Below are 13,073 nucleotides of genomic sequence, written 5' to 3' on the forward strand. Positions count from 1 at the left end.
ATAATATCTAAGAAATGGAGCCTTGAGGCGTTAAAAAAAAAAACTTTCCTTATATAGTGCCATTATGAGGGTTTGGAAAAAACCTCTAAAAAACCATCTAAATTAATGCAGCCCTCTGAAATAAAGAAAGACTCGATATTTTTTTATTTTAAAGTTTTAAAAGATTTTATTCATTTACTTGAGAGAGAGCACAAGGAGGGGGAGCAGCAGAGGGAGGGAGAGAGGCAGCCCCCCTACACCCAATGAACAAGGAGCCCAAAGGACTTGATTCCAGGACTCCAGGATCATGACTAGAGCTGAAGGCAGTCCCTCCACCGACGAAGCCACCCAGGTGTCCAAGACTCAATATTTAGAAAACAAACAAACAAACAAAAACACCCCACAAACTAAAAATATCACGGTATTGCATTTATTCTATGACAATGTACACTTAAGCCCAATGCCATCACCAATAAATTGAGAGGCAAAGCCTATATTCTAAAAGCTGACAAGACTAAAGACGAAGCTTACAGAAGGCCTTGAACACTGAACTAGAATAACAGTGTCAAAATAATAAATCTTCTTTCTTTACCACCAAGCATAATCTAGCATTTCAAAAATGAAACATTTAAAATTATTAAAATCAACTCAAGAAATAAAACAGGAAGTTAGTAATAGTTTTTTCTTTTCCCCTCATTATAATACCCCTGGCAACAGGGCAATGTGACCACTTTTAAATAGCTTGGATTTATCAAGAAGGAAGCAGAAGCACCCTGAGTTTATCCTGAAAACACCATTCATGGCCACTCTGAAGTCTACTTAGTTTCTATAGCAAAAACATATTTTTCACTATTTATATTAAAAAACTATACACACACACACACACACACGTATATGTATGTACATGTATCTCACCAGATTAATGTTAGAGAAGGACTATATGTGGACTCCCAAAATATATTCCAGTTAAACATTTTGATTAACAAACACATGTGTAATAGATTATGCCTTCCTGACAATCTCTTCTAAAATAAAAAGTTTTTAAGAACATATCTGATTTCTACCAGACTTAGATATAACACTAAGTACTATTTGTCAAATATTTTCAGGATATAAAGATAATGAATCTTAAATCAAAGTATTAAAACACAAACTACTATTTGTCCTTTTGTTCTACAGCATTATCAATCCTGTTGAGCTCTATAAAGAATAACAAGTTAAATTATTAAAGAGATCTGAAATGTAGTTCTCATATAAATTATATAATTTCTTGAAGCCAAATTTTAGAAGATTTTGGAATAAAAATGCTATCATCTTCTTGGATTTGGGGGAAAGGATATAATAAAGTGTGATAATAGTAAATCATGATTTTCCCAACCTCATGTAACTGTCACCACTCTGACACTACCCATTTAGCTTAGATATGTCAATCAGTATATACAGAATCATTCTACTTTAAAACATTATGCAATTTGTCTTTTAATAAGTGAGGAATGCAGTCAACTCTCATTGAATAAAATTAGGTAATTTTTAATTTATTAGACACAATTTTCTAACAAGCAAGAATACTACAGGTCTATTTAGATTAAGGAAATTTAAAAGTTCCTTAGACATATACTGAGCAGATGTCTCATTCAAATTATTATCCACAGATTATAAATGAATAAAAACCCTACTTCATTTCCAGCTCCTACATTTACCAACCTTTTAAATAACAGAAATAACAGCTAAGTCCCTAAAATGTCATTCACTATGCTTAAGCTGACCAATTAATGTAGATAATAGCATTAATACATATTATAAGAATAGGGAAGCTATACAATTTTCTAAGTGCTAGAAGTAATTAAAAACTTTTTTTTAAAGCTGACTACATCTCAGGGAACCTGGGTGGTTCAGTTGGTTAAGCACCTGACTCTTGATTTCGGTTCAGGTCATGATCTCAGGGTTGTGAAATCAAGCCCCTTATGGGGCTCCCAGCTCAGCAGGGAGTCTGCTTGGGATTCTCACTTTCCTTTCTTCCTGACCCTCCCTGCTACTCACACACTTGCTCTCTCTCAAATAAAATCTTAAAAAAACAAAACAAAACAAAACAAAACAAAAACCCAAACCTGACTACATCTCAAATATGCCTTAACTAGTTTATGTATATTCAGTTTCCTTTAACATTTATAGAATCATACAACCAGAAGGAATATAAAATATAGTATATGTTTAACTCTCTCATTTTAAAATTAAGGATCTTAAAGAGATATGATTTGTCCAAAGACTCCATAAGTGGCTGAAGTAGCTGTTCTCCTGATAGGGCTCCTTTCCCAGTACTATTATGCCTTTTCCTTAATAATTTCTATTTATTACAAATTAGATTCAAAATTAGCCAATGCTTACATGGATACTATTGTTCCAATGACACAAAGAGAAGCTGCAAAAAAGGAACCACAGTCTGACAGATAAAACAAGGCAAGTACATAAATAATTTCATACAAGGTAGAGTATAAAGACCATATGAAACGTGTAAAATGCAACTTATACCCATGATGGTGGTCACTGGATGATTAGGACTTTAAAAAGGCAGCAATATTTACTTTGAAGTCTGTAGGAGAGATAGGAAAGAGTCCAACAGGCAGAATTTGGTTTGAAAAGTACCAAGTAAGAAAACAAAATACGGGAAAGCAAGAAAGACAATGGATATGTATCACTAACCTATGGGTCTAAGTGTATAGAAACAATAACAGATAAATTTTAAAAAATAAGCTAGGGACACACTGTAGAAGGATCTGAACAATCAACTTGAGCTAGTGGTTAGATAGGGCACCAATTTTCAAAGACGGTAGCCAAAGCAAAGACATTACTCCTAAGGGAAGTGTGTTATGCATGCATATGAACCGTACTGAGAAAGAAAATGATCACTACCACTGTAAGCACAGAGGTGTGTTGTCTTGTGACATGATCAGAGCAATGGAGTGTGAAGTAGAGACCAGATGATGAGCAGTGGAAGGAACACCCCAAGAAACATCTTTACAATTAAGAAAACCAGGTCATGTTCCCCTTACAACAGGATTTTAACAGCCTAGAGAAACTGTCCCTAAAAAGGTGCATGCATAGTGCAAGGAAAAGGTGTCTTCAGCTTGACCTTTAACTATACAGCCATTTACATACATTTGTTTTGCAGTCAAAAGCCCCCTTATGGGCTTTTCAGATACATTATGGGAATGGGCATGCATAGTAGGAAAATGGTTACATAATCTTAGCTGTCAGTCAAGGAGCCCTCAGGACCACCTGCAAGTCACAGGTCTTCCCAGCCCAGAAAAACCCAATACATATCCAACCCCCAAACTACCTAAGGGCCAGCTTCACCTTGCAGAACCTGACCACTCTCCCCTAGAGAGTGTACTGTTGCTTTAATAAAACTATTCTCTGCTTTCTTTTTGGGCACCAATCTCTAATCCTTTATTGCTCCAGGCCAAGAGTGGACACACAACACTTTGCTGGACAGAAGGATTAACATTAATTTACTCCTTCATTACAACTTGAAATCTGAAATGTAATTTCTAACAAGCCACTCAATAACATACAATTGCCAGAACACTATTCTCATCTGAATACATGTTGAAATCTTTATAGCAGGAGTTCACCTTTATAGAATTTTTTAGTAAAAATTTATGAACGACAAGTTACTCAAAGGCTATTGGGTTGTACTTCACTATATATTCTACCATAAAGTAGAGAAATTGCAAAGACTGAATCATCTTTATTGTTTACCCAGCAGTCTCAATTGTCTAAAACCAATCCATTAACAGAATTCACTGTCTTGATTCTGAGGATATAATGATTGTTATAATTACTATATATGTGTTTGTATGTGTATGCTGTCACAACCAAATTATATACAACCTTGTTTAAAACTACTTTATGTAAGAAATAATCCTGCACATAACTTATTTCCAACATCTTATTTTGTTTTACTTACTCTGAATCTTGTTAAAGTTTCCTTTTTCCTTCTTTGCCATTCTTTATAATGTACTTATAAGTCCTTTTCACATTAAACTTATCAATACATAGTGTACTATTTTTGAATTTAATATTCTTTAATAAGTTGTATTTTTAGGCTTCAATTTAGAAGAAATGTAATCTACATTTTACAATTTAGAACTGTAATCTACATTTTATTTCCCCACCCATACAGACATCTTTCAGTAAATGGCTCTTCATATGGCCTAGGGACATTGTAATTCCAAACAACATTTTACTGGGTAGGAGAAATATGAGACATATAAATTTCAGAACAGGAAGGAGCCTCAGAAGACATTTACTCAATTTATTATAGGATGCATAAAACACCACTGTAACATCTCTTACATGGCCAGTGTCTCTGTGAGAAAATTTTCCAGTATTATGGCATCACTGGATATGGTGATACAGCTTATTCCATATTTGGACAGTGGTAAATATTATAAAGTTTCCTCTTCAGGCAGCTTGTAACATCTACTCACTTATCCCTATACTCCATGACAGAGCCATGCAGAAAACAAGTGAGAAATTATTAAGCGGAGCCCTGACCCTCTCAGCAGCCATAGCAGACCACTAATTCACATCAAGCCCTCAGTCATCTAAAATTCCCTGACATTTTCCCTTGTGATTCTATATTTAGGGCAGTTGAGGTTTGGATACACTTATTTTGGAATTTACTTTTGTTCAATTTGTTGGAATCCTTGTGTTTAAGATTTTTTGAGAAATTATTCTGTCATGCAATGTCTTAACTAATCTTTGTTGGTTATTTGAAAATTCGAACAATATGACATTGATGTGCTCCCAAAATAAAAATGCTTCAAAGAACAAAGTCCAGGATTGAGCCCTGAAGAATGCAGCAAGATATAGTACTTGGTACTAATATCAGTTCTACTAACTGTATTTCTCTGGTATAGCTGTGCATCCAGTTCACAATCTATCTACAATCCGTACATAAGGCTTACCTGTCTATATCTTGACCAGAAAGTATCAAAGAATCTCAAAAAATAAGCCTAGTCTGAACCTAGTGACTGCTGTTAATATTTTGAGAAAAGTAAGCAATTAAAAAAAAAAGTCCCACTTAAATTTTGCATGGAATTCATGTCAAGCTCAATGATACAAGCATTCGTAATTCATGTAAATTTTCCTTCTAAGAATCTGGACATTTGCCTATCTCTAATCTAGTTCCTGTCTCAGTTTGTACAGTTTCTCAAAGAATGACCTATATAGTGCTTTATACATGAGGTCTGCAAGGTTTCCAATTATGTAACACAAACATCAAATGTCTACATTGATAGGCATATATTGCAAGATTTTTGTGAGGATTAAGTAAAATAATATATAGAGTCGCTTTCATAGTGGGAGGGCACATAACAGATACTTCATAAATGGCAGTCAGTGGTGATTGTGGTGGCAGCCTTTACAGTTATGTGCTGGGTCTATAAAGCACTAGGAATACAAAGAAGAAGACTTGGTTCCTAAACTCCAGAAGCTTATATTCTAGTCAAGCAAGCAGACATAATCATGTTGTGGTTCTGAGTGGATTAGTACAATGATGGTGTTAAAAACAAACAAACAACAACAACAACAAAAAATAAACAAAGGAAGCTTTCTGGAAGCTCACAGGAATGTCATGCTTAGGCTTAGCATGTGTCTGAATAAGGCATTAAAAGGTAGGTGACATATATCCCAGTTTGCTCAGGCCACCTACAGTTAATGCCTGTAATTCCAACTTAACTGTTAATAGTACCTGGTTTCACTCTTAAAAGTACCAAGTTTGAAATACTCATCACTATTATACTTAGAGCCTCTGCCTGAAGACAGTACTACAGTATGGCTGGACTCAGGTATAAAGGGGTTCCTCTCCTTCTACCAGTGGCAAACTTCTTAAGGGCAGAACGATCCTTCAAAGTTCTGTAAGACTGGACTGCATCCATATGTGCAGTCAGCCTCTCAGTAGTGAATCAGCAAGACTGAGAAAAAAGTCAGTAATTATAATACAAGGAGTAGGCTGTATCTATTCCTATGTCTTTAACATTCATCTTACTCTTTTATTCTTGCTTTCCATAGTAGTCTGGAGGTTTACAGAGAAAGAAAAAGAGTTTCTTATAATTACTACTTAATAATTATAACTGAAAGAAAAAAAATAAATGGGGTGCAGCTGGAAAGGTACCACCCCCTTGCCCACAACACAACACATATTCATGGGGAACCTGGAGCCAAACTATTCACAGATGACCTGCTTTTGGGTCAAGGTTTTATACGTGGCTGAGAAGCTCCCTTGCTGCAATCCACTGAAAGTCAGCCCTCAACACAAGCATTTGTAAAAGTAATAACAAATACAGAAAAAAAGAAAGAAAGAGAGAGAGGGAGGAAGGAGGGAGAAGGAGCGCAGGAGGGAGGGAAGCAAACAAGCTAGAAAAACATTAGCCAAACACCTAAGTTTAAACCCAGCTTGGACAGCTCCCAGTGGTGTGGCTTTGAACAAGTCAGAGTATTTCTGAGCAGGGCCAGCTTTGTGGGTGTAACCTGTGCACCTATGCAGTCCCACAGAATCCCACAAAAGGTTTAATAACTATTGCATCCTGAACTTCTTCATTCTATCTTTGAACTTGATTTTGTAAATACAATGAGACAATGAAACCAAAGCTTCATAAGCACAGAAGGTATGTGCGACATGTGTCCTTGCTTTCCATTTGCTTATAGGAATCATGATGTTTCATGAGCACAGAATTCCTGTGTAAAGACCTAAGTGGGCACAAAATAAGCATATTAGTTCTACATCAGGGTAAGCAGAGTATTAATAGCCCGAAGAGGCCATGCTTTCTCCTTCAATCAGAACTTAAAAGCAGAAGAGGGCAGTAGTACTCTAAGAAACAAGATGGACCAAAACCTCCTAATCCTTTCTTCCTCATGTCACTTCCCTGCATCATCCAACCATTTACAGTGAAAATGATGACAGGAGAGAGAAGGACAGAACAATGGATAGTACCTTTCCTTTCAGTCCTTCCTTATTCATCAGTTAATCAAAAACAAAGAATGTTGATGGAATACATGCATATTAATAAGTGAAATAAAAAGTATAGTTAGTTTTGTGCAGTATTCCCATTATTCTGGTAAAAACAAAATATCCATGCATGTACAAGCTTAGAAATACAGGGTGTAAATCTGATGATTCCACATATGAATTAAGTGTTCTTATGACTGCAGTTAAAACTTGCATTACAATATAAAGATGAATGATAAAATTTGTTATGTAAATTTTAAATTTTTATTTACTTAGAACATTATTTTTTTATTGGGGGTAAACTCTACCCCCAATGTGGGGCCTGAACTCATGTACTTAGAACAACATTAAGTAGCATATAAAAGATACCCTGACAATTGAAAGAATGTACAAAAAAGAAAAAAGCCTTTATATTTTTAGTACCTTTAATGGTACTTTTTCCTTGTTTTCTAACTAGTACCTACAGATTATGCAGCTATCCCTTTTTCTGAGCCTCAGTTTTTGATTAGTAAATTGATAATAATAACTATGATATTGACCTTATGACTGCTAAAATAATAATTAAGATAAATAAAACGATACTTCCAGTTTCTGGTCTGGCAGATAAGCAACTTGAAAGTCACTATTTCATCCTAACAAGTAAGAATTGAACAAAATGAAAAATTAACAACTCCTCTTAAATTCAAGAGAAGTCGGGATACCTGGGTGGCTCAGTTGGTTAAGCCGCTGCCTTCAGCTCAGGTCACGATCCCAGGGTCCTGGGATCGAGTCCTGAATTGGGCTCCTTGCTTGGCAGGGAGCCTGCTTCTCTCGCTGCCTCTGCCTGCCATTCTGCCTGCTTGTGTGTACTCACTCTCTGACAAATAAATAAATAAAATCTTAAAAAAAAATTCAACAGAGAAGTGAGGTTGCAGGGCAAACAGCAGCCCCTAAAACTGGAGAAAAAGAAGGAAAACAGAGAGAATTTCAATTTACCAGAGCAAAAATCCAGCACCAGGGGTGCCCGATGGCTCAGTGGGTAAAGCCTCGTTAAGTGTCTGCCTCAGCTCAGGTTATGATCTCAGGGTCCTGGGATCGAACCCGGCATAGGGCTTTCTGCTCAGTAGGGACCCTGCTTTCCCCCTCCCCACCCGCCGCCTGCTGCTCTGCCTACTTGTGATCTCTCTCTCTGCCAAGTAAATGAAATCTTAAAAAAAAAAAAAACCAAAAAACACCAAAAACCCAGCATCAGGGTAGAAACCTGAATTGTATGTAACTGACAAAGTGCTGAGAAGATTCTTAACCTGAGCATCAAAAACTGCAGGATCCTGTCACATGGGGGCCTCCCATTTCTGTGAGTTTTATGTTCAAAAGCATTACAAAGCTTCTCTTAGTGAAGACTGGAGAAAAACTCCTTTAGGTTCTGTCCTGGGGTGAGGGAAAAAGAGCCCGATCTACTAGAGTTTTAGCAGTACCTAGCTTACCTGGAGTTTTAGCAGTACCTAGCTTACCTGGAAGAAAAATACTCAATTTCAACCCCCCTCCAGCCACCCTGTTCCACCTAAGGTAGGGAAAAGAGGCACTTGAGAAGTTCACTGCCGAGGGAAACAGGCTCACTAAAAGAAAAGACCTAATCACAGGACTACTGAATGCTTGCTCCTCTTCTTTGTATACTTTACCACTAAATTACTAAAGCCCTATTTAACAGAGTTCCTTTCACCCTGTATGCTCACACTTAGCTTTCAACAAAAAAATTAAAAGGCAAACAAAAAGGAACAGTTTGAAAAGACCGAGACCAAGCATCAGAATGAGACTCAGATATAGCAGAGATGTTGGAATTATCAGACTGAATTTAAAACAACTATGACTAATATGCTATGGGTTTTAAAAGAAAAGGTAGACAACATGTAAGAACAGATGGATAATGTAAGCAGAGAAGTGGAAATTCCAAGAATCAATGCTATAGATCAAAAACACTATAACATAAATGAATAATGCTTCTGATGAACTAATTAGTAGACTAGAAATGGCTGAGGAAAGACTCTCTGAGCTTAAGGATGTGTCAGTAGAAATTTCCAAATGGAAAAACAAAGAAAAATAGACTGAAAAAGAAAAAAGAAACAATACCCAAATGGGATAAATATAAAAGATATAATATACATGTTTTGGGGGTACGAGAAGGGAAGAAAGAAAAAGGAACAGAAGAAATATTTGAAGCCATAATGACTGAGAATCTACCCAAATTAATATTGAATACCAAACCACAAATCCAGAAAGGTCAGAGAACATGAAGCAGGATAAAAAACACCCTGCTAAAAAAACAAAACAAAACAAAACAAAACAAAAACCTCCACCTACCACACAATTTCCAAACTACAGAAAATAAAAAAATAAAGAAAAAATTCTGAGGGGAGAAGTAAGAAGGCAGAGGAGTAGGATGATCCTAAGTTTGCCTCCTCTCTCAAACAGAACTAGATAAATATCAAATCATTCTGAACACCAAGAAATTGATCTGAAGTCTTAGAGAACAAAGCTGCATGTCTACAAACTGGAAAAATGACTCATGGAAGGTAGGAACTGTAGAGGGTTGATTTGTGAGAGAGGAAGGAGCCCTGGTCCAGATGGAGCAGAGAGAGAGAGAGAGAAAGCGGGGGGGGGGGGGGGGGGGGGGGGGGGAGGAGAAAGAGGTAAAAATAGGCACAAAGACTACAAAAGAAAACTAGACCTGAAAACCACTTATAGGGAAAACAGAGAGGGCTACAATACTGCCAGTTTTCTATAAACAGGAGAGCACAGAGTCTGAAGTTTCAGAGGTCTGTGACATTGTCAGGTTCACGCCAGGGGATCTGAGTGGTGTTCCAGTGGGAGGGTAGGGTGGGACCCCAGCAGCAGGTAGCCTGAGGATTCCCAGGATCACACAGAGAGAAGTGGTTCCCCTACTTGGGAGTTCCTTTGACAGAGGCAATCTGGCCTCTGCAGGGGCAAAGGACCCTGCAAGTATCATCACCTATCCCGCTCACGAGTATAGGAACAAAGACACCTGCAGAGGGCAGCAAACCCTTCCACCAGCTGTATGTTGTGATTTACCACAAACTTTGAACCAAGACGCAGTTGCATGACTGTCTTCTGGGATACGCCGGCACCCAATAGGGTGCAGGGAGATCCTATCCCAAAGGATAAATGAAGGTCCCCTTAGTCGGGGATCTTTGAAGTATGGGGTTTTGAAATTCAACTGCACCTGACATAAAACAAGAGTCCTATGCCACTGGACAGGCAGAAAGCTCAGACACAGACTGGATAAAGGCAAGGATCTGACAAAAACCAGGGACACAGGAAGGGTTATTGTTTGCCCATCTGTGACTGTACTGAAAAGGGGTGGCATACCTTTCCTGCTCTGGAGACAACCCAGGGAAGGCATTTTCTCCCAAAGCCTACCACATTGATTCACCTCACCGAGCTTAACAAGGCCACTACACCAAGCCCAGCCCCACTGTGCTCTGCAGGCACATCCCCATGAAGGCAATTTCATCCAAGAACTGGAGCAGCACAACCCTCCCCTAGAAGAGCAGCACGGACCCCTCACCCACACCCTTGGTGTGGACCAAGTCTACTGATCATCCAGTGCTACAAAGCTTCAGCTCTAGGGGAAACAGGATCTAGTATCCTTTGGGGTTTTTTTGTTTGTTTTGTTTGTTGTGAATACAGAAAAGGCAATTTTTAAAATATTTTTATATTTTTAAATGTTATATATTTTTAAAATTTCAAATGTTTTTCCTTTACATTCTACCTTTTCTCTATCAAGCTTCTCATAAAAGGCAGACAAAAACACACCTAGAATCTAGCTTCCTTTATGTATTTTATTTAAAAGTTATTTTTAATTTTTACATTTTTATTTTGCTTTTTTCCCCTCCAAAATGATTAGATGGAATTCAACCCAAAATAAGTAAGAGGAAGAAATGACAGTCAGAGACTCAATCACTACAGATAAAAGTAAGACGTTTGAACTAGAATTCAAAACAACAATCAACAGCTGGACTTGAAAAAAACATAGAAGACACTAGAGAATCCCTTACCACAGAACTAAAATCTAGTCAGGGCGAAATTAAAAATGCTATAATGGAGATGCAAACCTGAATGGATGCCATAAAAATGAGGATGGACAAAGCAGAGGAACAAATCAGTGATACAGAAGATAAAAATATGGGAGTGTCTAGGTGGCTAGCTGGTTAAGTGTCAGACTTGATTTTGGAGAAGGTCACTGATCTCAGGGTTGTGAGATCAAACCCCATATTGGAGCCCAATGTGGAGCCTGTTTAAGCTTCTTTCACTCTCCCTCTTGTCCTTCCCCCCTCACTCCCAACCCAAGCTCTCTGTCTTAAAAAAAAATTAAAAGTATAAAATTATGGAAAATAACAAAGCTAAAAAAAAAAAAAAAAGAGGAAAACAAAGGTAATGGATCAGGAAGACAGAATCAGGGAACTCAGTGACTTATTAAAATGGACTAACATTCATATCATAAGAGTCCCAGAAGATGAAGAGAGAGAAAAGGAAGCAGAAGGTTTATTTGAGTAAATTATAGCTGAAAACTTCCCTAATCTGAGGAGGGACACAGACAACAAATCCAAAAAACACAGAAAACTCCTATTAAGTTCAACAAAAGCTGACCATCGCCATGGCATATCATAGTCAAATTCACAAAACACACAGACAAGGAAAGACTCCTGAAAGCAGCAAGGGGAAAAAAGTCCTTAACCTACAGGGAAGACGGATCAGGTTGCAGCAGATCTGTCCACAGAAACTTGGCAGGCCAGAAGAAAATGGCAGAAAATATTCAACATGCTGAATGGCAAAAATATGCAGCAAGGCCAATACTCAGAATAGATGTGAGAAAGAGTTTCCCGAATAAATACTAAAGTTCAAGAGCACTAAACCAGGCCTACAAGAAATTTTCAGGGGGACCCTTTGAATGGAGAAAAAAAGATAAAAGCAACAAAGAGTAGAAAGGACTAGAGAACATCACCAGAAACACCAACTTATATAGGCAACACTATGACACTACATTCGTATCTTTCAGTAATCATTCTGAATGTAAAATGCTCCAATCAAAAGACACAGGGTGTCCAAACGGATACAAAAAATAAGATCCATCTATATGATCTCTATTTTGCCTACAAGAGGCTCATTTTAGACCTAAACACATCTGCAGACTGAAAGTGTGGTAAGAGAGAATCATCTATCATGCTAATAGAGGTCAAAAGAAAGTCAGAGGAGTCATACTTATATCAGACAAACTTAATTTTATCTTTTTTAAAGAAGTTATTTATTATTTGACCAAGAGAGACACAGTGAGAGAGGGAACACAAGCAGTGGCAGGTGGGAGAGAGAGAAGCAGGCTTCTTGCTGAGCAGGGAGCCCAATGCAGGGCTTGATCCCAGGACCCTGGGATCATGACCTGAGCCGAAAGCAGACGCTTAACAACTGAGCCATTGAAGAAATTCAATCAGCAATCAAAAATTTCCCAATAAACAAAAGGCTTGGGCCAGATGACTTTCCAGGGGAATTCTACCAGACATTTAAAGAGAGTTAATACCTATTCTTCCCAAATTGTTCCAAAAAATAGAAACGGAAAATAGAAACGCCCAAACATATTCCACAAATCCAGTATTACCTTGATTCTAAAATGAGACAAAGACCCCACTAAAAAGGAGAATTATAGGCCAACATCCCTAATGAACATGGATATAAAAATTCTCAAAAGACAATAACAAATCAAATCCAACAGTGCATTATAAGAATTACTCACCATGATCAAGTGGGGTTTACTCCTGGACTGCTTTGCACATTCAATATGTGCAAATCAATCAATGTGATATACCACATTAATAAAACAAAGAGATAAGAGCCATATGCTCCTCTCAACAGATGCAGAAAAATTATATGACAAAGTACAGCATCCATTCTTGATAAAAACCCTCAACAAAGGAGGGATAGAGGGACCATACCTCAACAACCTCAACAACCTCAACATCATAAAGACCATATATGAAAGACCCACAGCGAATATCCTCAATGGGGAAAAAGGTGAGAGCCTTTCTCCTATGGT

The 13,073-nt window shown here is 37.6% G+C and overlaps 1 protein-coding gene across 7 annotated transcripts in view; it reads right to left on the minus strand.

The window, feature by feature from the left end:
- Positions 1-13,073, minus strand: part of SMAP1 (small ArfGAP 1) — a 173,160-nt gene that overhangs the window by 34,699 nt on the left and 125,388 nt on the right. The window lies entirely within an intron of this gene.

This window comes from Mustela putorius, unplaced genomic scaffold (genome assembly GCF_011764305.1).
Source record: "Mustela putorius furo isolate JIRA1106 unplaced genomic scaffold, ASM1176430v1.1 tig00003927_pilon_pilon_pilon, whole genome shotgun sequence".
Lineage (NCBI taxonomy): Eukaryota > Metazoa > Chordata > Mammalia > Carnivora > Mustelidae > Mustela > Mustela putorius.